Source organism: Muntiacus reevesi, chromosome 2 (assembly GCF_963930625.1).
Source record: "Muntiacus reevesi chromosome 2, mMunRee1.1, whole genome shotgun sequence".
Lineage (NCBI taxonomy): Eukaryota > Metazoa > Chordata > Mammalia > Artiodactyla > Cervidae > Muntiacus > Muntiacus reevesi.
Window position 1 is genome coordinate 136,751,849 of NC_089250.1, and position 23,923 is coordinate 136,775,771.

Consider the following 23,923-nt stretch of genomic DNA (forward strand, 5'->3'; position numbering starts at 1 on the left):
CCTCCCAGCATCAGGGTCTTTTCCAATGAGTCAACCCTTCGCATGAGGTGGCCAAAGTATTGGAGTTTCAGCTTCAGCATCAGTCCTTCCAATGAACACCCAGGACTGATCTCCTTCAGGATGGATTGGTTGGATCTCCTTACGTAGTCCAAGGGACTCTCAAGAGTCTTCTCCAACACCACAGTTCAAAAGCATCAATTTTTCGGCACTCAACTTTCTTCACAGTCCAACTGTTACATCCATACATGACCACTGGAAAAACCATAGCCTTGACTAGTCGGACCTTTGTTGGCAAAGTAATGTCTCTGCTTTTTAATATGCTATCTAGGTTGGTCATAACTTTCCTTCCAAGGAGTAAGCGTCTTTTAATTTCATGGCTGCAGTCACTGTCTGCAGTGATTTTGGAGTGGTTTTTTGCAGTGATTTTTCTAATAGACACACTAAAAAATAAAAAGAAACAGGTGAGATTAATTCAATATTATTTTCACCCAATATATGCAAAATAGTATCATTTCAAAAAGTCATCAGTATAAAATTGTTCTATAAGTAATCAGTAAAAAATTTTTTTGTTCTAAGTTTTTAATTTATATTTATTTATTATTATTTTGGCTGCAGTGGGTCTTCACTGCTGCCTGGGCTTTCTCTAGCTGTGGCGAGTGGGGGCTACTCTTCCTTGCGGTGCGTAGGCTTCTCATTGTGGTGACTTCTCTTGTTGCGGAGCGTGGGCTCGAGGCAGGCAGGCTGTAGTAGTTGTGGCTCAGTAACTGGGGCCTGTGAGCTTTTAGTTGCTTGATGTCATACAGGATCTTCCTGGACCAGGGATTGAACCCATGTTCCCTCTATTGGCAAACTGACTCAACCACTGGACTATCCTGGAAGTTTCTGTCCTAAGTCTTCTAAATCCATAAATTTTATACTTACAGCACATCTTAAGACTACATGTGTGCGTGTTCAGTCGTGTCCAACTCTTTGCGACTCCAGGACTGTAGCCAGCCAGGCTCCTCTGTCCATAGGATTTTCCAGGCAAGAATAGTGGAGTGTGTTGCCGTTTCTATTGAACTCTCATTTCTTTTGTTTCCTGTGTTGGCAGATGGGTTCTTTACCAGCTGAGCTACGAGGGAAGCCCATCTCAAGACTAGCCATGCTTTAAGGGTTCAATAGCTACATATGGCTAGTGACTACTGTATTGGACAGTATAGATAAGTGTTGTAAAGACACTTCCAATGTTCAGTATCTGCAAGTGACAGTCAAATAGCTTAAAATTGCATATGACCAACTTGCCTAATTTTGGGTGGCCAAGTTCAATGCCTTTTAGAGAGGAAGTACTAAAGTTTATTTTTCTAATTGAGTTATTTTTATTTTTTCAATTGAACATTCACACTTGTTTTATGTAGATATGGTTGAAATACCTCATTGTAGCAATGAATCATTTTATTAGTCATGAAACAAACAAACAAAAAAAAAACAATTCATACGTTTTATTTTGTTTCTCAGAAATGAGAAATGTTTTAAGAATGTGTTTTCATAATATTTGCCAAAAATTTTCATCACACAATAGGTTTTTTTTCTGTCTTCCTTTTGGACAATTGTTGAGTTGATGAAGCTTTTAAGATAGGTAGGAACAGATGTGTTGACTCAGTTTGCAAAGGCAAAAACAGTTTTACTTGAAGAGAAGCCCTCAGGGAAATGATAGCCTCCCAGGGGTGTTAAAATCCAGTTTTAGTAAATACTGAGTCTTTAGTGAACATTTTGATTGGGTTAAGAGCCAACAGTTTGGGCAAACTGATAGTCCTTCAAATACCACAGTGCAGTATTAGGAGCAGTCTCCCTAACTTGACATTTCTTAAGAGGATTTATATTTTAATTATTTGCTTAAAATTTACTCCTGATGGTCCTTTAGGCCAAGAGTCCCCAACCTCCAGGATCTAATGCCTGTTGACCTGAGGTGGTGCTGATGTAATAATAATAGAAATAAAGTGCACATTAAATGTAATGCGCTTGAATGATCACAAAACAACCCCCACCACCCCACCCATGCTTGGTCCATGGGAAAAACTGTCTTCTACGAAACTGGTCCCTAGTGCCGAAAAGGCTGGGGACTGCTGCTTTACGCAAATGTTAATCTCATTTACTTCTCTAATTTTAATGCTCCAAAACACCAACTTAGGGAAGGAAAGAGAAGTGTTCTGTGAAGTTAAGTAAGTACTTTATAATATGATGTGAGAAAAAAGTTCTTGTCATTAAAATGTTACCAATGCCCAATTCAGACTTGGAGGCATTAAAAGTGGGATTGGAGAATACCAGTTGGAGAAGCCTGATACACCACCGAATTCAGTCCTATCCACTTGTCTCACAAGTTAGAAAACAAACTTAGAGAGGCAGAGATACTTCCTTAAGGTCACATGACTATGCAGATGTCTAAACTTTATTTTTTTATTTTTATTTTTTTTTTAGTTTTATTGCTTTACTAAAATTTTCCTAGTTTATATTCCACATTTGTGTGGTTTTTTTTTAATTTTTATTTTTTATTTATTTATTTTTTCAGTGGGTTTTGTCATACATTAGATGTCTAAACTTTAGACTTTTTGATGTCTGGACCAGCAGTTCTTTTTAGTATGAATTATGGTCAACACTTACTGAGCATTTGCTGTGTGCTAGGATCTGAACTAGATCTGGTAGACAGAGTGCCTGAAGAACTATGGATGAAGATTCCTAACTTTGTACAGAAGTTGGTGACCAAAACCATCTCAAAGATAAAGAAATGCAAGAAGGCAAAATGGTTGTCTAAGGAGGTCTTACAAATAGCTGAGAGGAGAAGAGAAGCAAAAGGCAAAGGAGAAAGGGAAAAATATACACAACCGAATGCAGAGTTCCAGACAATAGCAAGGAGAGATAAGAAAGCCTTCTTAAGTGAACAATGCAAAGAAATAGAGGAAAACAATAGAATGGCAAAGACTAGCAATCTCTTCAAGAAAATTGGGGATACCAAGGGAACATTTCATGCAAAGATAGGCACAATAAAGGACAGAAAGGGCAAGGACGTAAAAAAGCGGAAGAGATTAAGAAGAGGTGGCAAGAATACCCAGAAGAATTACACAAAATGGTCTTACTGACCTGGATAACCACAACGGTGTGATCACTCACCAGAGCCAGACATCCTGGAGTGTGAAGTCAAGTGGACCTTAGGAAGCATCACTACGAACAAAGCTAGTGGAGGTGATGGAATTCTAGCTGAGCTATTTCAAATCCTAAAAGATGATGCTGTTAAAGCGCTGCACTCAATATGTCAGCAAATTTGGAAAACTCAGCAGTGGCCACAGGACTGGAAAAGATCTGTTTTCATTCCAATCCAAAAGAAGGGCAATGCCAAAGAATGTTTAAACAGTTGTGATCATTTCACATGCTAGCAAGGTAATGCTCAAAATCCTTCAAGCTAGGTTTCAGCAGTATGTGAATTGAGAACTTCCAGTTATACAAGCAGCTGGATTTAGAAAAGACAGAGGGACCGGAGATCAAATTGCCAACATCCACTGGGTCATAGTAAAAGCAAGGGAATTTCGAAAGAAAACATCTACTTCTGCTTCATTGACTATGCTAAAGTCTTTGACTCTGTGGATCACAACTAACTGTGGGAAGTTATTTTTTAAAAAATATTCTTAAAGAAATGGGAATACCAGACCACCTCACCTGTCTCCTGAGAAACCTGTATGCAGAACAAGAAGCAACGGTTAGAATCAGACATGGAACAACATACTGGTTCAAAATTGGGAAAGAAGTACATCAAGGCTGTATATTGTCACCCTGTTTATTTAACCTTTATGTAGAGTACATCATGCAAAATGCCAAGCTGGGTGACTCACAGGCTGGAATCAACATTGCCAAGAGAAATATCAATAACCTCAGATATGCAGATGATACCACTCTAATGGCAGAAAGTGAAAAGAAACTAAAGATCCTCTTAATGAGGGTGAAAGAAGAGAGTGAAAAAGCTGTCTTAAAACTCAACATTCAGAAAACTAAAATCATGGCATGCAATTCCATCACTTCATGGCAAATAGATGAGAAAACAATGGAATCAGTGACAGATTTTATTTTCTTGGCCTCCAAAATCGCTGCAAATGGTGACTGCAGCCATGAATTAAAAAATCCTTTCTCTTTGGAAGAAAAGCTATGAAAAACCTAGACAGCATATGAAAAATCAGAGACATCATTTTGCTGACAAATGTCTGTATAATCAAACTATGGTTTTTCCAGTAATCATGTATGGATATGAGAGTTGGACCATAAAGATGACTGAAGGCTGAAGAATTGATGCTTTCGAACTGTGGTATTGGAGAAGACTCTTGAGAGTCCCTTGGACAGCAAGGAGATAAAACCAATCAATCCTAAAGGAAATCAATCCTGAATATTCATTGGAAGGACTGATGCTGAAGCTGAAGCTCTAATACTTTGTCCACCAGATGCGAAGAGCCGACTCATTAGAAGACTGTGATACTGGGAAAGATTGAGCGCAGGAGGAGAAGGGGACGACAGAGGATGAGATGCTTGGATGGCATCACCAACCCAATGAACATGCATTTAAGTAAACTCCAGGAGATAGTGAAGGACAGGGAAGCCTGGTGTGCTGCCGTCCATGGGGTTGCAAAGTGTCAGACACAACTTAAGCGACTGAACAACAGCAGGTTCTGGCCTACATGCTTTTCATAAGTGTCAACAGTTCATAAAATCCTTACAGGGTAAAATATTACACATTTAAAAGAAAAAACCCATCATTCTCCTCTAATAATATTTTTTCCTGAAACTTCATTTGCTTTCTTAAGCAGAAGTTGCTGCCGCACAAAGCATTCTCCACATCCAGAGTCAAAGTCTGCCTGAGACTCCTAGTAAACTCCAGTGGGCTATGTTTTGACAGCTAGTCACAACTCAAGTCCAATATGTTTCTATTAAGAATGCAGAGAGGTTTGGAAAGCACAGCTTTTTAAAAGTTTATTTTTTAATTTTATTGGAATATAGTTGATTTTCAATGTTGTGTTAGTTTCAGCAAAGTGATTGTTATACACATATATATATTCATTCTTTTTAAGATTCTTTTCTCATATGGGTCATCACAGAATATTGTTTCCTTCCTTAATTGTTCACTGATGATTTCTTCCCTCTCTTCCTTCCTCTTTTCCTCCTCTCCCTTCCTTCCTTGCCTCTCATCTCTCCCTGCCCCTTCCTTCCTTCTACCCTATTATAGAAAGTGAGGTGTTAAGGACATTTTCTGTCAAGAGTCCAAACTCTTTTTGATTTATCTTGAATGTGTAGAATATTGAAAATACAGGGGCCTCAGGGGTCATCAGAAGGGAAGTAAAGGCCTAGAGAGGTGAAGGATTTTATCTGAGATCAACTAAGTGAAATTCTACCAAGGTCAGAAAGCTACTTCATCATGTGTGCTCAGTCATGTCTGACTCTTTGTGACCCCATGGACTATAGCCTGCCGGACTCCTCTGTCCATGGGATTTTCCAGGCAAGAATACTGGAGTGGGTTGCCTTTTCCTCTTCTAGGGGATCTTCCTGGCCCAGGGATCAAACCTGCGTCTTCTGTGCCTCCTGCATTAATAAGTTGATTCTTTACCACTGAGCCATCTGGGAAGCCCAAGATACTACGTAGCAGGAGTTCAATCACCCCCAACCTGGAAAGCTGTCAGAAGAGCAAAGACAGTGTCTGCTTGTCTTGGGGGTGGGGGAGAGGGGAACATCCTTTTCTTAATAACTTAATTCAATCTCAAATCAGCAAATTCTTCCCCTTCCCCTGAAGGAGACCAGGATCCTTCACCAGGAGCCTCATAATCAAAAGAAAATCTCTAACCATATCCAGCACTTCAAAAACCCTGGTGGTGAGGGTCAGGTAGCCAAGGGCTTAGAGACACAAGGAGTTACAGTTTGGAAATACACACAAGAGGAGGAAACAGTACTTTTATTAATCTGTGCCTTGAAACTCTTTAAGTCACTTGATTGTAGAAGAGGACCAACCCATTAAGAAGACTTCAGCTTCCCTGGCGGTACAGTGGATAAGCATCCACCTGCCAAGGCAGGGGACATGATCCCTGGTCCAGGAAGATTCCACATGCTGTGGAGCAACTAAGCCTGTGTGCTACAACTCCCAAAGCCCATGTGCCTAGCGCCTGTGCTCCACCATGAGAAGCCCACACACCGAAACTAGCCCCGGCTCGTCACAATTAGAAAAAGCCCGTGAGCAGCAATAAAGACCCAGTGCAACCAAAAATAAAATAATCACTTTTTTAAGTAAGAGAAGACTTCAAGAAAGAAAACTTGAAAGTGGTTTTACATTTTGGGAGCTGAGGATTCCAGATCCAACAACCGCGGTAACAGGCAGTGAGGTTCTCAAGAGTCCTTGAGTGTTCCCATCCCAAGGACTTCAACATAGGAATTTCTCTAAAGTCAGTTTTTAGGCTTTCGCTTCTTCCCTTGTGAAACAAGAGATCTGATCCACATGACTGCCAAGGTCCTATCTATATGTAAGAACTCTGTGACTCCACCGTCATATTAAAATCATTAAAAAAAAAGCAAAAGGTGATTCAATAGCTTGTTAATTTTTTTATCATCTTGATATTTTTTTCACCCCAGTTTGTGGCTTGGTGAACAGCATGAACCTGGGGGGATAGCTTTGATGCCCCAAATTACTTGTAAGAATTTTATCTCATGATTTTTTTTTCTAAAGGCTGTGATTGCTACATTCTCTTTGAGATCCTTGCCTACAAAACAGTCTAGAAGCAGACAACTATTAGAGGCCAGAAGTGTTACTGCAATATTCCCCAATGTGTTCAGAATAAAGCCAAATTTTTTAACATGGCCTACAACACTCCACCTGATCCGGGTCTTCTTTATTTTCCCAGGTTGTATCACAGCTTCTCTCTCCTCATTTGATGTATTCTGGCCTTCCCCCAGCTCCCCAGAGACACCAGCCTGTTTCCCAGCTCAGGAAGGCTGTTTTCTTCTAGCCCTTGTATAGGTTGTTTTCTCTACCAGAGCTCTCTTCCTTCACTCTGGTCTGCTTGGATGATTCAAGACTAGATATCCCATCACCAGGGAGGTCTTTGCTGACCTCATCATCTGAATTGAAATCAATGTACCCTGTCTATTTTTCTTCAGAGCACTCAGTATAATCTGTGACTTGTCTATAGTTGTGTGTTTTCTTCAGTATCTGCTTCCCTAACCAGACTGGAAAGTCCTTGAAGGCAGGGGCTATCTCTTTTTGTTGTTGTTGTTCACTGTTGTATTCCCTAGCACCTGGTAGGCACTCAATAAATATTTGCAAAATTAGTGAATGAAAGAATGCATTCACAGAAAATTCCCAGCACCGTCAGCTCTTTCTGGTTGTTTGTATATGACACAACACTATGAGAACACTTCGCAAAACTGTCACTTTGACCCTGTTTTGGCATTGTGGAACTAGTTATTGGTCCTTCTAAGTTGGCAACTGTTCCAGTGTGTGTTTATTCAAGCTGAATCGGCCTCTTTAATGACTCAGTGGGAACACCATCCAGCCAGTTAATGCAACCTCAATTCTCTCAATCTGAGTTCTTGCTAAACTGCAGGGAAATTCTCCTGGCCAAGAAAATACCTGAGATTTCGAGTTTGAACTAAAGTATCCTTAAGAGAGAAAATCAAATGAATTTTTAGTGATTGATTTTTGCCTATGAATAATAGTCAGAGTTAAGTCATATGTGAAATTACTACACAGTTACCTGACTGCAATCAGTTTTGCTTAGATGTTGCTGGGACCATATGAAGAAGGGGTTATTTGTTAAGAACGGACGAGTTCCTTTAAAATTCTGTAGCAATCATGCCTCTCTCTCTCTTTTTTTTCTTCCAGTCCATGGAAAGTGTTATCTCAGGCAGCTTTGTGCAGGAAGTTGGGTTTATCACTTCCTCACAGTTGCAGTTTGTCTAGGACTTAACTACATGCTATCAGATTACATCAAAATTAGGCCTTTGTGTGTTTAACTCATCAAAGGAGTGGACCCTCAGGGCTTGATATCACTTCACTGCATATGCAGTCATGTAGCAAAACAAAGCCTATCTAACAGGACAGAACTATTTCTGTTGTGTGGCAGCTCCCCTAGCTCAAGCTTGCAGAAATGGTTGCGTTTCAGGTGTCTGCAGGGTTTCACTTCTTGTTTTTATATTTATCTCTTTTTAGAATTGCAGTCATTTGCCTGGTTGTATGCAAGGAAGGAAAACCCAAAATATTACCTACCAGGGAGGACAAGATAGCTCCCATTGAGCTGGAGGCAGCACTAACCTTACCATCTCCATTTTCACTTGAGTTCTAAAATCCTGACCATCAGAGTCTGGGCTTTGGTGTGCACCAAGTGGGGAGTTTGAATCCTGTCTCCTCCACTTCCTGCTTGTACATCCTGTGGCAAGTTATTTTACCTCTCTGAGCCTTGGTTTTCCCATCTGAAAAATGCAGATAATAATAGCCTTTTGGTATGGAATAAGTAAGCTGATTTACATAATATGTGAAAAGTATTTGTGGGATGTGTCCCCATAGGAAGGATGTGCATATTTTAAAGCTGGAGGGGTATGCCATGTCCTGCAGAATGGCCAGGGCTGGCAGAGCTGTCCCAGGCTGGCTGAAGTTTCTCAGGCTGCACTTCCACCTTTGGGGCCTCATTGCTATTTTCTTCTCTGTGGAGTTCCCTCTTCTCTGCGGTGGGCTGGCTGCCAGATGCTGCCTCTATTGGCAGCCACAGGAAGCCAATGCAACTGTGAAGTAATACTTCTGCCCCAGGGTTGGCTCCGCCCTGTTGACCAAGGTTTTTGAGATCTGCTCAGCCAACTCTTTTTAATGCCTTGCCTAAAAAGGTCTTCTCACCTGGCTCTGCTGCGCTGAGAAATGGCTGACTACCCCAAAGGCTTCATACAAACAGCTTTTAGGGGATAGAAATGATGAAGTGAACTTTTTTCCCCCAGCTCAATGCTTCAGAAGTTTGGGGGTACCATTTTGTAGTCACTCTCCAATTTGATGCTTGTTTACCAAAATCAGATGTCAAAGGAAGAGACAGGCCTTGATGCTATAAAATCTCTCCAACTCAGTGGAATATAATGAGGCACTGCTGAAATTATTTACATCAAGGCAGTAAGCAAATTTTCACAGGTCTGTGACTAGAAAGAAATTAAGTTACACCTAAAACTGGTGGCTCAGATGGTAAAGCATCTGCCTACAATGCGGGAGACCCGGGTTCGATCCTTGGGTCAGGAAGATCCCCTGGAGAAGGAAATGGCGACCCACTCCATTACTCTTGCCTGAAAAATTCAATGGACAGAGGAGCCTGGTAGGCTACAGTCCATGGGGCCACAAAGAGTCGGACATGACTGAGCAACTTCACTTACTTTTCTTTTCTTTACACCTAAAAAATGCTATACTTGAAGAAAGTGTTTTTCTTTTAACAAATCTGAAACCATTTTAAATATGAACTTGAATCAAGCCTAATGCTTTATTGCTGCTTTACACTCTGGTTATTCCCAGATGGCTCCCTATCTGGCTCCTGAGTTGGCAAAATATGCCGTGAGCCACATTTTGCCTCAGTTGTTTAGAGGATCACTTCAGAGTTGCCAGGGCGGCTGGCTTTGGGAAGGTGTCAAAGGTTGCCATCCAGTGGATTTTGCCTCTGTGTCTGGCCCCTTGGAGTGAGCTCTTTGGCTGTTTCTTTGACTTTTGTCCCTGGATGCTGTCTCTCAGAACTCCTCTTAGAAGCCACAGGGACAGTTCCACTTCATCTTCAAGCCCCCTACAGGAGACAATTTCCCAAGCTGGATTCAGCACCCCTTTATCCAGGAGGAGAGTTGGGACATTTGGCTACAACCCTCTTAGGATAGTTGTGAATGCCAAATGGAAACCAGCCGCTTCTGTAGATTGATAAGATTAAAAATAAAAAATTTTCAGCAGACGAATGGATAAGGAAGCTGTGGTACATATACACCATGGAATATTACTCAGCCGTTAAAAAGAATTCATTTGAATCAGTTCTAAAGAGATGGATGAAACTGGAGCCCATTATACAGAGTGAAGTAAGCCAGAAAGATAAAGAACATTACAGCATACTAACACATATATACGGAATTTAGAAAGATGGTAATGATAACCCTATATGCAAAACAGAAACAGAGACACAGATGTACAGAACAGACTTTTGGACTCTGTGGGAGAAGGCGAGGGTGGGATGTTTCGAGATAACAGCATGTATATTATCTATAGTGAAACAGATCACCAGCCCAGGTGGGATGCATGAGACAAGTGCTCGGGCCTGGTGCACTGGGAAGACCCAGAGGAATCGGGTGGAGAGGGAGGTGGGAGGGGGGATCGGGATGGGGAGTGCATGTAAATCCATGGCTGATTCATGTCAATGTATGACAAAACCCACTGCAATGTTGTGAAGTAATTAGCCTCCAACTAATAAAAATAATTGAAAAAATAAATAAATAAAAAAATTTTTTTTCTAATTGCAAAAGCAGTAAATGCACACACACACACATACCCACCCTATAAACACAGAAATGTATGAAGTTTAAAACTAAAGGCCCTTGTATCAACCTTTTAGTAATATTTCTTCATTATATACTATTCCAGATTTATTTCAGTGCATATCTAAAGTATTTTACTTAAAAAAAGAGAGAGAATGGAATGCTTACCTATTCTTTAGAAATTCACGTTTTCTTTAACAGTGTATCTTGGATAGATAGATTTAAATGTCATTATACACAGATTTACTCCTTTATTTTATATGATTGTGGCTATTCCACAGTGGTGTGTACAATAATTTCTTTACTCAGTTTCTTACTAATGGACTTCTGACTATTTTAGTTTTTTTCAGCTTAGCAAACAGTGCGGTACTGAACATCTTTGTGCAAACATCTATGTGTTCCTGTGTGTGAGTATTTCTGTAGAGTTGCTGAGTTAAAGGGCATGCACGTTTTATATTGAATAAATATCGATAAGTTTTGTTCCATTGTACTAGTTTGCAGTCCTCTCAAAAGTTGAAGTCTTGTTCCTCAAACACTTATCAACTGCACTGTTACTAAATTTTATAAATCTGATGGGCAAGAAAAGTCTTGTTTTCATCTGTGTTTCTTTTACTATTAATAAAGCTGAACATCTTTTAAGATATTTCCTAGCTATCTGTATTTCCTCTTCTGTGAGTTTTCTGTTTGTATTCTTTTTTCAGTTTCCTGTTGAGATGTCTTTTCCTTATTGACCTGTTCATCATTTAGGTTGTTTTGGGCTATAATTAGAGACTGCTTACTAAAATGTGGCTGATGTTTATCATTTGCTGTATTCCATAACACGATGTCTGGAGGCACAGTATTTCAGAGGCTTAGCAGTCTTGGGCACAGATTTTTCCTGCTATATTGTACTTAACTTGTCCTCTTGTGATTTGAAGATGGCTGCCATCATTCCTGTCATCACATTCTAGACAACTATCTCCAAAGCCCCCCCAAAGTTCCTTGCCCCGAATTCTCAAAATTCTTTGATGGTGGAGGAAGACCCTTCTTAGCTGCTTGTCTGCAGACATCTCCCCAGACACAGGGCACATTGGCCAGGATTGGGTCACTAATCCCTTTCCAGGGATGAGATGCCCACGTGTCTGTTATTTTTAATGAGTTTCCCCCTCATTATTCATCATGTTGTCTTCTGAATTAGTTGAAGCAGGCAAATGCAACTTGATTAAAATACAGCAATTTAAATTAGGGCAAATACTATACCTGAAATATAAGATTGTCCTTGACTTGGAAGGATGTATCTTTGAAGGCTCAATGTATGATTTGAGTATGGACAGTTTAACCCCTGAATACCTGGCCACTCTAGGTCAGCCATGTGTCACCAGTTCGGTTCCCAGGAACCTCATGACTTTCTCCTTTGTGCAGCCAGAGGTAGTAGAACTATATCTGATCTGTGTAGCCACGGTTAGTTCAGTTGTGACCTGCTGGCAGAATTTCTGGACCCCTCAGAAGAAATGAAGGAGGTTGGTTTCTTCAGGTGGCTCTAATAATACCTGCTTGTTTATTTATTTTTATTGAAATATAGTTGATTTGCAATGTTAGTTCCAGATGTTCAACAAAGTGATTCAGATATACTTATATGTGTATGAATTCTTTTTCAGATTCATTTCCTTATAGATTGTTACAACATACTGAGTATAGTTCCCTGTGCTATGCAGCAGGTCCTAGTTTGTTATCTATTTTATATATAGTAGTATATATATTTTAACTCCAGACTCCTAATTTATTCCTCCTCACTTTTCCCTTTTGTAACTCTAAGTTTGTTTTCTATGTCTGTGAGTCTATTTCTATTTTGCAAATAAGTTCATTTGTATTATGTTTTTTAGATTCCACAAATAAATGAAAGCATGTGATATTTGTCTTTTTCTGTCTGACTTGCTTCACTTAGTATGACAGTCTCTAGGTCCATCCATGTTGTTGCAGATGGCATTATTTAACTCTTTTTTATGGCTGAGTAGTATTCCATTGTGTATATTTTCTTCTTTATCCATTCATCTGATGATAACAGATGGACATTTAGATTGATTCCATATCTTGGCAATTGTAAATTGTGCTACAACGAACATTGGGGTACAAGTATATTTTCAAATTACAGTTTTGTCCAGATATATGCCCAGGAGTGGAGTCACTGGGTCTTATAATATTGTTACCTACACTGATTGGATGTAGTGTTACCTACACTAAATGGATGCTGATTCCTGATGGAGTGAACCCTCTTTACCCATTTTGGGACAGGAATCTCCCTCTCTTCTTTCTACTGGGTGTTAAGAGAATGAGAACTAGCAGTTACAATTTATTTTTGCTTTACTTATTGAGTCAGTGACCTCAGAGGAATGAGATATCTGATCTTACTTAATGCCTTTTAAACTAGACAATTATCTTTATCAAACTAAGAGATCTCCTTAGTTTTACCTTCTCTATTCTCAGAGCCTCAGTGGCATCTTCGGGGTACCAAGGCACTGGGTTTTTATAAAGCTAAGGCTACTGAGGACTTCCCTGGTGGTTCAGTGGTTAAGACTCCATGCTTTCAATGTAGGGGGCATGTTTGATCCCTGGTTTAGGAATTAAGACCCTGTTTGCTGTGCAGTATGCACCCCCCCCCAAAAAAAAAACAGGCTATGGATATAGAAAGTTGAGTTGCAGAATCATTTCACTGATCTTCAGCATTTTCCCTTGATCTAATCCAACTTTCTCTACCTCAACAACCCCCAAATGAAAGTGCAAACAAATATCCCTTCTTCTTTCCTCCTTCTCCTATTCCTTACCTCATGACTAACACATTACAATACAGTATTACTGTATTGCCATTACAGTGATTAGATATTACCATTACAGTAATACCTAAGCCATGTGTTTGTTAAGCTAAAGAATGTATTCACTTTGGTTTTCAACCATAGGAAATCCAGGGCAACTATCATTTAAATTCATCTCTAATTATTTTGTTTTGGATGCTATCATATATGTTAAATAAAACTTTTTCATTTCTAATTTCATGTTGCTAATACATATAAATGTAATTTATTTTTATATGTTGACTTCATATCCTGAGACTTAGCATTCATTTTCCTGACTTTTTATTTTAAGATTCCTTAGGCTTCCCTACAGATATAGTCATGCACTCTGTGAACAGATAGTTTTGCTTTTTTCATGGAAAGGCTCCAAGAGGATGTAACCCCACAGGCAACCAGCTTGATTAGCAGATGCAGAGTTTAACTTTTGAATCTGCTCATCCCTGGACTGGAATGTTTCAAGCAAGGGAAAACTCCTCTGATCACACGGAATGGTCTTTTCTAGCTCTTTGATTCTATGCTGTTTGATCTTTCTCTTCCCCCTAGTTGAGCCTGTCTTTCCTTACTTGATGAGTTTGATTTGAAAACTAGTTCACTTAGAGTTTTTAGTGTTTACCCTATTTCTAAAGCATTTTCTTCTGGCTAATGGACACATCTGCCATTCCTATGGCAGTAACCACTTTCCCTTTTCCATTTCTTCCTTTGGTTTCCTATGAAGCCATTGCAATTATTTCCTCCATACTCACCAGCCAGATTGTCCACTGTCTCTTTCCTGATTTTTGCCAAGTGACTGTTAACTGTCAAGTGGCCTGGTGTCCTTTCCAAACGAGGGTCTGACACTTGTTTTGCTCCCACTTCCCAAAGCTTTAAATTTCCTTTATCAAGCAACTTCTTATGCTGGGAAAACCACAGTCGGTCTCTACTGCTTCCTCACAATCTCAGCTTCTTCAAATTACTTGATAGTGCCTTTGATTCTTTATCTTAATGACTTGCACACTTGCTTTGTTTAATTATTTTATGCTCCAAATTTCGTTTATTCTTTCAACTGATTCTTATGATTTTTCTTTATCTCTCCTTTATCTGTTTGAAGCTTACCTCTTTTTTTTCTGATTACCTCCTTTCTTTGATAAAATAAAAGGACACAATAATATCCAATCAGTAATATCCAGCATAATATCTTTAGACTTCCTTCATGGAACTATAGGTGGAAGATTCTTTAAATTCAGAAGAACTTTATTTTTAGCAGATTATGATGAAAGAGTATAGTTTGTCATAACCATACAAAGTATCAGGTTGGAAACTGGCCCACGAAAGTTTGGCTCTCAAGCACAGGGATAATCCTTGATTTTTATTAATTGTTTCCTTTTCACTTTTCTTTCTGGTCTGCTTTTGCATTTCCTTGCCTCCAGCACTAGGTCATTTTCCTTGAGTCCTTTTTCTTTTTGTAAAACAGCTTGAGTAAGTGGAAGGAAAACAGACTTTGGAGTATAAATAGACCTGAGTTTCAACACCACACTGCCCGTTACTAGTTGTGGGTCTGGGTGAGTTATTTATCCTTTCTGAGCTTCAATTTTTTCTTCTAAGGATTGCCTTTGAAAACATAAACATACTCATAAGGCATCTAGCATAGTGTCTGGTCCATGAAACATACTTAACACATGTAAAGGTAAAGGTATCACCTTTACACTCTGCCTTTCTTCCTCCCTCTCTCCTCCTGTAATCTCTTGCTAGTCATGATTAGACCTGGATGATCTCTACATTTACAGTCTTTGAAAGTAGTGGCTTACCTCCTCTTTTCTCCTAATATTAGGTCAACAGTGTGATGTTTCTGCCAAAATACAGCTTGTGCAGTCTTACCCTGAATTATAAGAGAATGCGTGTAAGTTAGATGTGTCCAGAGTCATCATGTTAGAGCCTAACTGGGTGTTAGAGACCAGCTGCTTCAACTCTTTTTTTAATTTGTTTATTTTTTATTGAAGGATAATTGCTTTACAGACTTATGTTGTTTTCTGTCAAACCTCAACATGAATCAGTCATAGGTATACACATATCCCCTCCATTTTGAACCTCCCTCCCATCTCCCTCCCCACCCCACCCGTCTAGTTTGATACAGAGCCCCTGTTTGAGTTTCCTGAGCCATACAGCAAATTCCCGTTGGCTATCTATAAGTTTCCATGTTACTCTCTCCATACGTCTCATCCTTTCCTCCCCTTTCCCCAGTCCATAAGTGTTCTCTATGTCTCTCTACTGCTGCCCTGTAAATAAATTCTTCAGTACTATTTTTCTAGATTCTGTATATATGCGTTAGAATACGATATTTATCATTTTCTTTCTGATTTAATTCACTCTCTATATAGGTTCTAGGTTCATCCACCTCATTAGGACTGATTCCATTGTGTATATGTACCACAACTTCTTTATCCATTCATCTGTCGATGGACATCTAGGTTGCTTCCATGTTCTAGCTATTGTAAATACTGCTGCAGTGAACAATGGGATACATGTGTCTTTTTCAGTTTTGGTTTCCTCAGGGTGTATGTCTGGGAGTGGGATTTCTGGGTCATATGGTGGTTTTATTCCTAGTTTTTTAAGGAACTAGGAACAAACTCTTCTTATTTAATAGATAACTAAGTGATATAGCGGCTTCCCAGTTGGCTCAGTGGTAAAGAATTTGCCTACCAATGCAGCAGACTTGAATTCAATCCCTGGGTTGGAAAGATCCCATGGAGAAGGAAATGGCAACCCACCAGTATTCTTGCCTGGAGAGTCCTGTGGACAGAGGAGCCTGGTGGGCTATGGTCCATGGGGTGGCAAAGACTTGGACAAAACTTACGGATCTAGCATGCAGCATGCATGCATAAGTGATATAGCATAGATCAGCTATTTGCTTAAAGTCCATAATACAGAATACATGAATGCTGAGATTTCCTCACTTCAGAAAACAAATTTTTAAAAAATTGAGGCAAAATTCACATAACATAATCATTTAAAAGTTTACAAATCAGTAGCAGTTAGTACCACAACTTTTATCTAGTTCCAAAACATTTCCATCACCCCATATTCATTAAGCAACCACTTCCCATCTTCCCTCACCCTAGCCTCTGGAAACCACTAATCTGCTTTCTGCCTCTGTGGATTTGTCTATTCTGGATATTTCATATAAATGAAATAGTACACCACACGACTGTGGGTGTCTGACTTCTTTCACTTAGCATAATATTTTCTGAACTGAAAAACTTCGTGCTCATTGTTCAGAAATTCAAACCTATAAGAAAGTATAGTGAACAAAATAAAAAATATTCTGTAATCCCACCATCATTGGTGAAACTGCTAACAGTATGCTGACAGTTGCTGTTCCCATTGTCTCCTGCATAAATATGTTTACACTATTCACACATTTTACTTGAATTTGGTTTTCCACTTTATGCTGTATATGAAACAGCTTCCTGTGTTGGCATATAGAGAGCTCTTTGTTTTCTTTTATGGATTGTATGGTGTTTCATTATATGGTTTTAGCTCATATTTTTTAACAAAGCCTGCTGATGAACATCCTCCCTTGTACTCTCTCTCACTCAATTCTTTGATAAGTAAAACAGTTTATATCCTAAGCTGCTGAATGTGTATTACTTTGAAATCCGAATATTGGAGAAAAATATATAGGAAAGGCTTTTGTTTCCCTGGGATCTGCTTGGATACACTGGAAAATGGGTGCATCAGTAAGAGTTTGATAAACTTTGAGGTTGCTTCTAATTTTAGATTCTTTTATTCTTGGTATTAATACCCAAATCATGGTAATTGTATAAACACAGAAACTAAGTCTAGAACTAGGAGTTAGGAGGCCGGGCATTAGCCCTCCTTTTACTAAGGACTAGCTCTGGGACTCTGAAAGTTACTTACCTTTTCAGACTTAAGTTTACTCATCTGCGAAACAAGTTGAGTGAACTAGTTAGTCACTAGTTAGTTCTACTTAGTCACTAGAACCAGTTAATGAATTAACGTGGTGGATTCTAGTTGAGGTCACTGCCCAGTTTACAATGATTCCCCTTCTGCAAGAACAGCTCTGCTTCATGGGGGTACGCCTCTAGCAACCTTGTGTTGTGTTATGAGACCCTCCTCTCTCAGTCATGTCTATTAGCAGAAGCCATTTGTCATAAGTCAATCCAATCAAAATTCTTCTTTAGGTTTTTTGAATTTGAACCACAGAAATGTGGGCAGTTCCTCTCTTGTGGTGAGGGAATGTGAGAAGTGAAACTTGGTAGCCATTGGTAACCATATATTGTTAGTATATCAAGGTTCTAATGTGGCGGATGAAGGGGTGGGACCCTTGTGCTATGAGTTAGTGTGGGCGTAATCACATAAAAAAGGAGCTACCTTTAAATGCAGTGTGGTTTCCTGGATTATATCCTAGAAAAGAAAGAGGACAGTGGAAAAACTGGTAATCCAAGTAAATAGCGGTTAATAGCATTGTACCAATGTTAATATTTTAGTTTTAACAAAGATGTCCTGGCTATGTAAGATGTTAGCATTAAGGGAAACTGGTGAACTCTCTAAACTCTGTAACTATTTTTGCAATATCAACATTGTGTGTTTCCTGATATCATGTGATGAGAAGGGCACAGCATCACTTCTGTGTTGTTCTTTTAAAAAGTACATACAGTCATCCCTTAGTATCTGCTGGAGATTGGTTTTGGAAATCTCCCATAGTTATAAAAATCCTTGGATGCTTAAGTCCCTTATATAAAATTATGTGATATTTGCATAGTACCTACACACATCCTCCTCTATTATATAAATCATCTCTAGATTACTTATAATATGTAATGCAATTTAAACAATTGCTGGTGTATGGTAAAGTTACTTTTCAGAACTTCCTGGAATTTTTTTCAAATATTTTTGATCCATAATTGGTTGAATCCATGGTTACAGAACCTGAGGGTAAAGAGGGCTGATGGTACCTATATTTAGCCAGGGGAAGCATCACTGAGAGACAGTCTATGAGTGGCTAGAAAGTAATCCAAAAATTTCAAAAATATCAAGGTCATGAAAGACAAAGAAAGATTAGGGAACTCTCCTAGACTGGGGAAACTTAGAAGACGTGAAAATGAAATATAATGTATGATCCTGGAGTCCATCCTGGATCTAGAAAAGATCATTAGTAAGGTATTGGAAACCTTTGTATAAGATCTGTAGATTTGCTAATATTGTATTAATATTAATTTGGTTTGGTTTTGGTTGTTGTTCTGTGATCATAAACTATTAACATTTGGGGAAGCTATGAGAACACTCTTATAGAGAGGAATTCTTTGTATTATTTTTGCAACTTTTTTAAAGTCTAAAATTATTTCAAAATTTAAAAGCTTACTAAAAGATGACAACATCAAAATGGTGTAGGCTCCAAACACCCATCCCTCCACAGAAGCAAAAACATTTAGAAACTAAAAACCAACCTTTTCAGAACCCTGGAAAATAGTAAAAAATAAATTCAGAGCAACCAAGTAAATGCTGAATCAAGAGAAAGTTAACTTAAAAGTGGTAGAAAACTTTTGTGGCATTTTTACTTGCCCTTGTCCCACTCCCTCCTTCATAGGGTGGCGGTCTTGAAGATAGCAACCTGAGTTTCCAGTGGGAACCTTGGCCCTGGTTCTGAAGAAAGCAGAGCAGACCTTACTCAAATCATTATGTTTATGTGTTCTAACTTGTCTGGAGGCTACCTGAAGGACCAACACAAGGTACGTCTGTTTCACCTAACTGAGAACTTACTCGGGCAGAAAGGTGGTGGATATTGCTTATAACAATGTAAGGTGAACAAAAACCCCTCAGCTACCTAGGACAAAAGATGATGATTGAGGTATACAATAGACTGCCTAAAGCCTGAGAGGAAAAAGTCAAGGAGAGACTTATTGTGGGAAATTAGGACATTCAAAGAAGCCCATATATACTGAGAAATTTAGAAGGCCACACATATGTACAAGGCAGGGCACATCCTCAGCAAAGACCTGGAAAACCCTCCCTCAGCTTTCACTTCTGGATATCTTTTGGCTCAGTGCAAGTAGCAAGTGAAAGCTATGACAAAGTTGTTTGAAGCCTGACTAAGTGTTAAAATAGTGCCCCAACACAGCCAATCTACAAAGAAGGGGAGAGGTGTTTATTTTTTGTTTATTTTAGCTCCTGGAATCAAGGAAGTCTCTTCAAGGCACTAACTGAGCATGGCCAAAGGAACTGAGACTTCAGTAATTATACACAAGAAATATGGCCTCTACAAAAATAGTTTGAAAAAGTCAGTAAATAAATGGACAACTGCAGCCTTCAACAATCAGAACAGCAAACCCTGGAGAAGAAAGAATATATGACTTCTCAATTTATAAAATTTAAATGTACAATTGTCGGCAAAAATCACAAATTATACAAACACACAGGAAAATCTGGCCCATTCAAAGGATAAAAATAAATTGACAGAAACTATCCATTAAGAAGACCAGGCAAAGGAGTTCCTAGACAAAGACTTTAAATGGACAGTCTTAAATATGTTCAGAGCTAAAGGAAATCATGTACAAAGAATTAAAAGAAACCAGGAAAATGATATATAAACACAATGAGAATACCAATAGATAGAAACTATAAAAAGGAATGGACTAGAGATTCTGGACCTGAAAAGTACAATAAAATGAAAAATTCCCTAGAGGATTCAATAGAAGATTTGAGCAGAGAGAAGAAAGAATCATGAACTTAAAGATAAGACAATTAGAATTATCCATACTGAGGAACAGAAAGAAAGAATGAGAAAAGTGAACAGAGCCTAAGATATTTGTGGGTAAGATCAAGCCAACCAACATAAGCATTTTGAGAGTCCCAGAAGGAGACGACAGAAAGGGGGCAGAGATATTACTTAAAGAAATAATGACCACAAACTTTCCAAATTTGATGACTCTACACATCCAAGAATCTCGACTAAATCCAAGTATGATAAACCCAAAGAAGTTCATACCAAAATACACTATAATCAGACTTCAAAAGACAAAGACAGAGAATTTGGAAGCAGTAAGAGAAAAGAAACTCATTATGTTTAAGGGGTTCTCGATAAGATTAATAGCCAAATATCTCAGACAGAGGCAATGTGATGTGATATTTGAAGTGCTGGGGGGAAAAACCTGTCAATCAAGAATTCTGTGTCTGGCCAAACTACTCCTAAAGATTAGAGGAGAAATTAAGATGCTCTTGAAAACAAAAACTGAGGGAATTTGTTAACAGAACACCTGCCTTACATGAAATGTTAAAGGGAGTCCGCAGGTCCACCTTGAAGCCCTTTCAAGAGATAAAGATCTTCAGTAAAGGTAACTACACAGGTAAATACAAAAGTCAATGTTACTGCATGTTTTAACTTCTAAGTCTACTTTTAGTTTCATACTTAAGATAAATGCAAAAAAAAATTTGTAAATCTGTGTTGGTGCATGAAGCAAAAAATTCAAAATATATAATGGTGTAATTGAAAACGATTGTTTTTGGGGGAAGTGGTATGTGTAAACATACATGTGTGTGTCAGGAGACAGATTATACACACTTAACATGCATGTGGCTGCCTGGACACAGAACATCTCTGAAAGGGTCTACAAGGTAACTGCTAGGTTGTCTCTTTAATAATTTTGAGAGCTGAGTGGTAATGCTCCCAGCAGCTAATTCTTGTTCTTTGTTTCAAATCTGCTTCCTTTTTCGTTTCTCTACTTCCAGAAAGGTGCTGCCACTTATCCAGTTGATAATGTCAGAAAGTTGGGAATTAGGTTCTTTTCCTCTCTTTTCCTCACCCCACTCCATTCAATCTCCCTTTAAATCCTGCTAATTTTATTTCTAAAATATATCTCACCTTTACCTACTTTCATTGCAGAAGACGTTGACTATCCCCCAGTGCTTGTTATCCCTTTCATCCTTGGTCATAGAACACTTGATTTTCAGATGGGCCGTAGTCTCTAGAATAACAATTTTATTTCTATTACCCCTTGCAACTGGATGGGGCCATGTGACTAAGTTCTATGTTGAGTTGTAACTAAAAGTGTCACGTCATTTTTAGAAATGATCTTAAAGGGAGGGGACATGCCATTTTTTCCTCCCTTATTCATTTGTGTTGGCTGGCATGATAGCAAAATGGCTGGAATTAGAGCAACTGTCTTGAATCGGGAGATGAAAGTCATGTTGAGAAGCAAGATAGAAGGAATCCCATCCTTGTTAATTGTGGAGCTACAATCTAATTTTAAGTTAACTATGTAAAGTATTCAATAATGTGAGAGAGAAATAAATATCTATGTGTCCTTGTTATTGTAATTTGGAGTTTTCTGTCACAGATCCTCCTAATCTCATCTGATAAAATGTCTATATTCCAAGCTTCAACCCCTTAGTCCAAGTCCACCCTATCTTACCTGGGCTACTGCAACATCATCCCGATTGTCCCCACCACATCTAATCTTAACCTCCCTCTCCATTCAATTCTATGCATTCAACCAGAGTATCCTTTTAACCATACATACAAGATCAAATCATTCTCTTATTTCTAACCTTTTAGTGAAATTCCATTAGTTTTTATTTTTAAATTTATTTTTATTTAAAAAAATTATTGGATTATAATTGATTTACAGTGTTGTATTAATTTCAGGTGTACAACAAAGTGAATCAATTACACATATACATATATGCATTCTTTTTTTATTTTTTAGATTCTTTTTCCATATAGGCCATTACAGAGTACTGAGTAGATTTCCCTGTATGATACAGCAGGTCCTTATTAGTTATCTATTTTATATATAGTAGTGTGTATATGTCAATTCCAATCTTCCAATTTATCCCTCCCCACCCTACTCCTTGGTAACCATAAATTTGTTTTCTACATCTGTGACTCTACTTCTGGTTTTTTTTTTTCTCTCTACTTCTGTTTTGTAAATAAGTTCATTTGTACCCCTCCTTTTTTTAAAAAATTAGATTCCACATATAAGTGATCTGTTAGTTTTAGAATAAGTTCAAAATTCCCAACACAGGCTATTCAGTCTTTCATTATCTGACTCCTGAAACTTCAGCTCATCTCTTGCTACTTCCCTCACTCATTTTCTGGCCTTCAATCACATTGAAGTCTCAAATACCCTATGCCCTCTTACTATTGTTCCATTTATCACAAATCATTTTTCCCCAGTACTTACTGCCTAGCTAACTCCTATTAAACTTTCAGGAAGTTACACTTCCTCAGGAATTATTGTAGTTAAGGGCCATTACTATGCTTCCTCATGGCCCCTGTAGATTTTTTAAAATATTCTTTACTTCCACTTCTTAATTATTTGTGTAAATACCCATTTAATGTTTCAGATGCTCTATGAGCCTAATGTACCTACACATGCATTCAATGGCCCATGTAGATTTTTTGGCTTTGACTTAAAAAAAAAACAAAAATCAATTAAGCTTGAAAAACTTTTAGTCAGTGCCCCCTCTTTTTAGTTTGTCACAGGTCCTACCAATTCTTCCCATTTCACAAACTTATGTCCCTTTCCTGTGTCCTCTAGGCCTTTGTTTCTTTTGTCTGTCTTCTCCACTAAACTAGAAGGTCCATCAGGCTAAGGATGGAGCTTGTCTTCCATATCACTGTATGCTTTCTGTCTTAATATGCTTGGGATATATCAAGAAACCCTTGTCAAATGAAAGAAGACCATGAATGAACTGTCTTTGTCATAATTAAGTTTTTTTATTCCTTTGGCTTTATTTTCAATATAAGATCCTATGTAGAGATGAGTGGAGACATCCACATTTGGTAAATATTTCAAAATAAATTTTGAATGAACTTAACGTAAGATTCTGAACTTTAAAGCTAACTTTCACCCTTTAAAAAAAACTAATGGAGTAAATAGAAAGTAAATATCATATATTTATACTTTTGTAAGTTTCAGAAAGTTTACAAAAACATCTCATCTGGATCACCTATTTCTTGGGAAGGCAACTCTCTATCTTTGCAATTTTTATTAAATCTAAAATGATCCTCAAAGTAAAAGTTTATTTTAAAAAGAGAGGAAGAAGAGGGGAGCCTCCTTCTCATGGATTTCCAAGTTTTTTTATTGTCAAACCAAAGGTCAAGTTTAAATTTAATGACTTTTGTATTAACTATACACATACTAGTAAGTGCTAAGACTTAAAATCTTCCGGTTCAGTTGTGACTCCAGACAGGATCCAGAGAGGAGTTCTAAAAATCTCTTCTCTGGGTTTTATGGAAACTTCCTTTACCCTCCTGTGTTAGCCTCTTAAGGCACTGCGTTAGCCTTAAAAGGGCACTGGAAAGGGCGAATGAATGGTTTTAACTTTATTTTGAACCAAATGATCCTTGCGTCCCTGTTGCCTTTTCATCACATACTTAACACCATTACATCAGCATCTTTGCTAAAGTTTATTGAAAGACACCGCTTTTGGAGAATGTGCTCATATGGGGCCATTATGTACACTGTGTAAGTTGTTCACTGTACCCAGGCACCTAGACCAGGGCCAACATAGACTGTAGCCCACCCTCTGTTCCCTACTAAGCTGCTCTGCACCCTGCCGTGGGT

The 23,923-nt window shown here is 38.5% G+C and overlaps 1 non-coding gene across 1 annotated transcript; it reads right to left on the minus strand.

Annotated features, from left to right (window-relative positions):
• Positions 1-23,531: 23,531 nt before the first annotated feature.
• LOC136162309 (small nucleolar RNA SNORA26) lies at positions 23,532-23,654 on the minus strand. Its single transcript, XR_010662112.1, has one exon. It is a non-coding gene; the product is annotated as a small nucleolar RNA SNORA26 (small nucleolar RNA).
• Between the last annotated feature and the right edge of the window lie 269 nt (positions 23,655-23,923).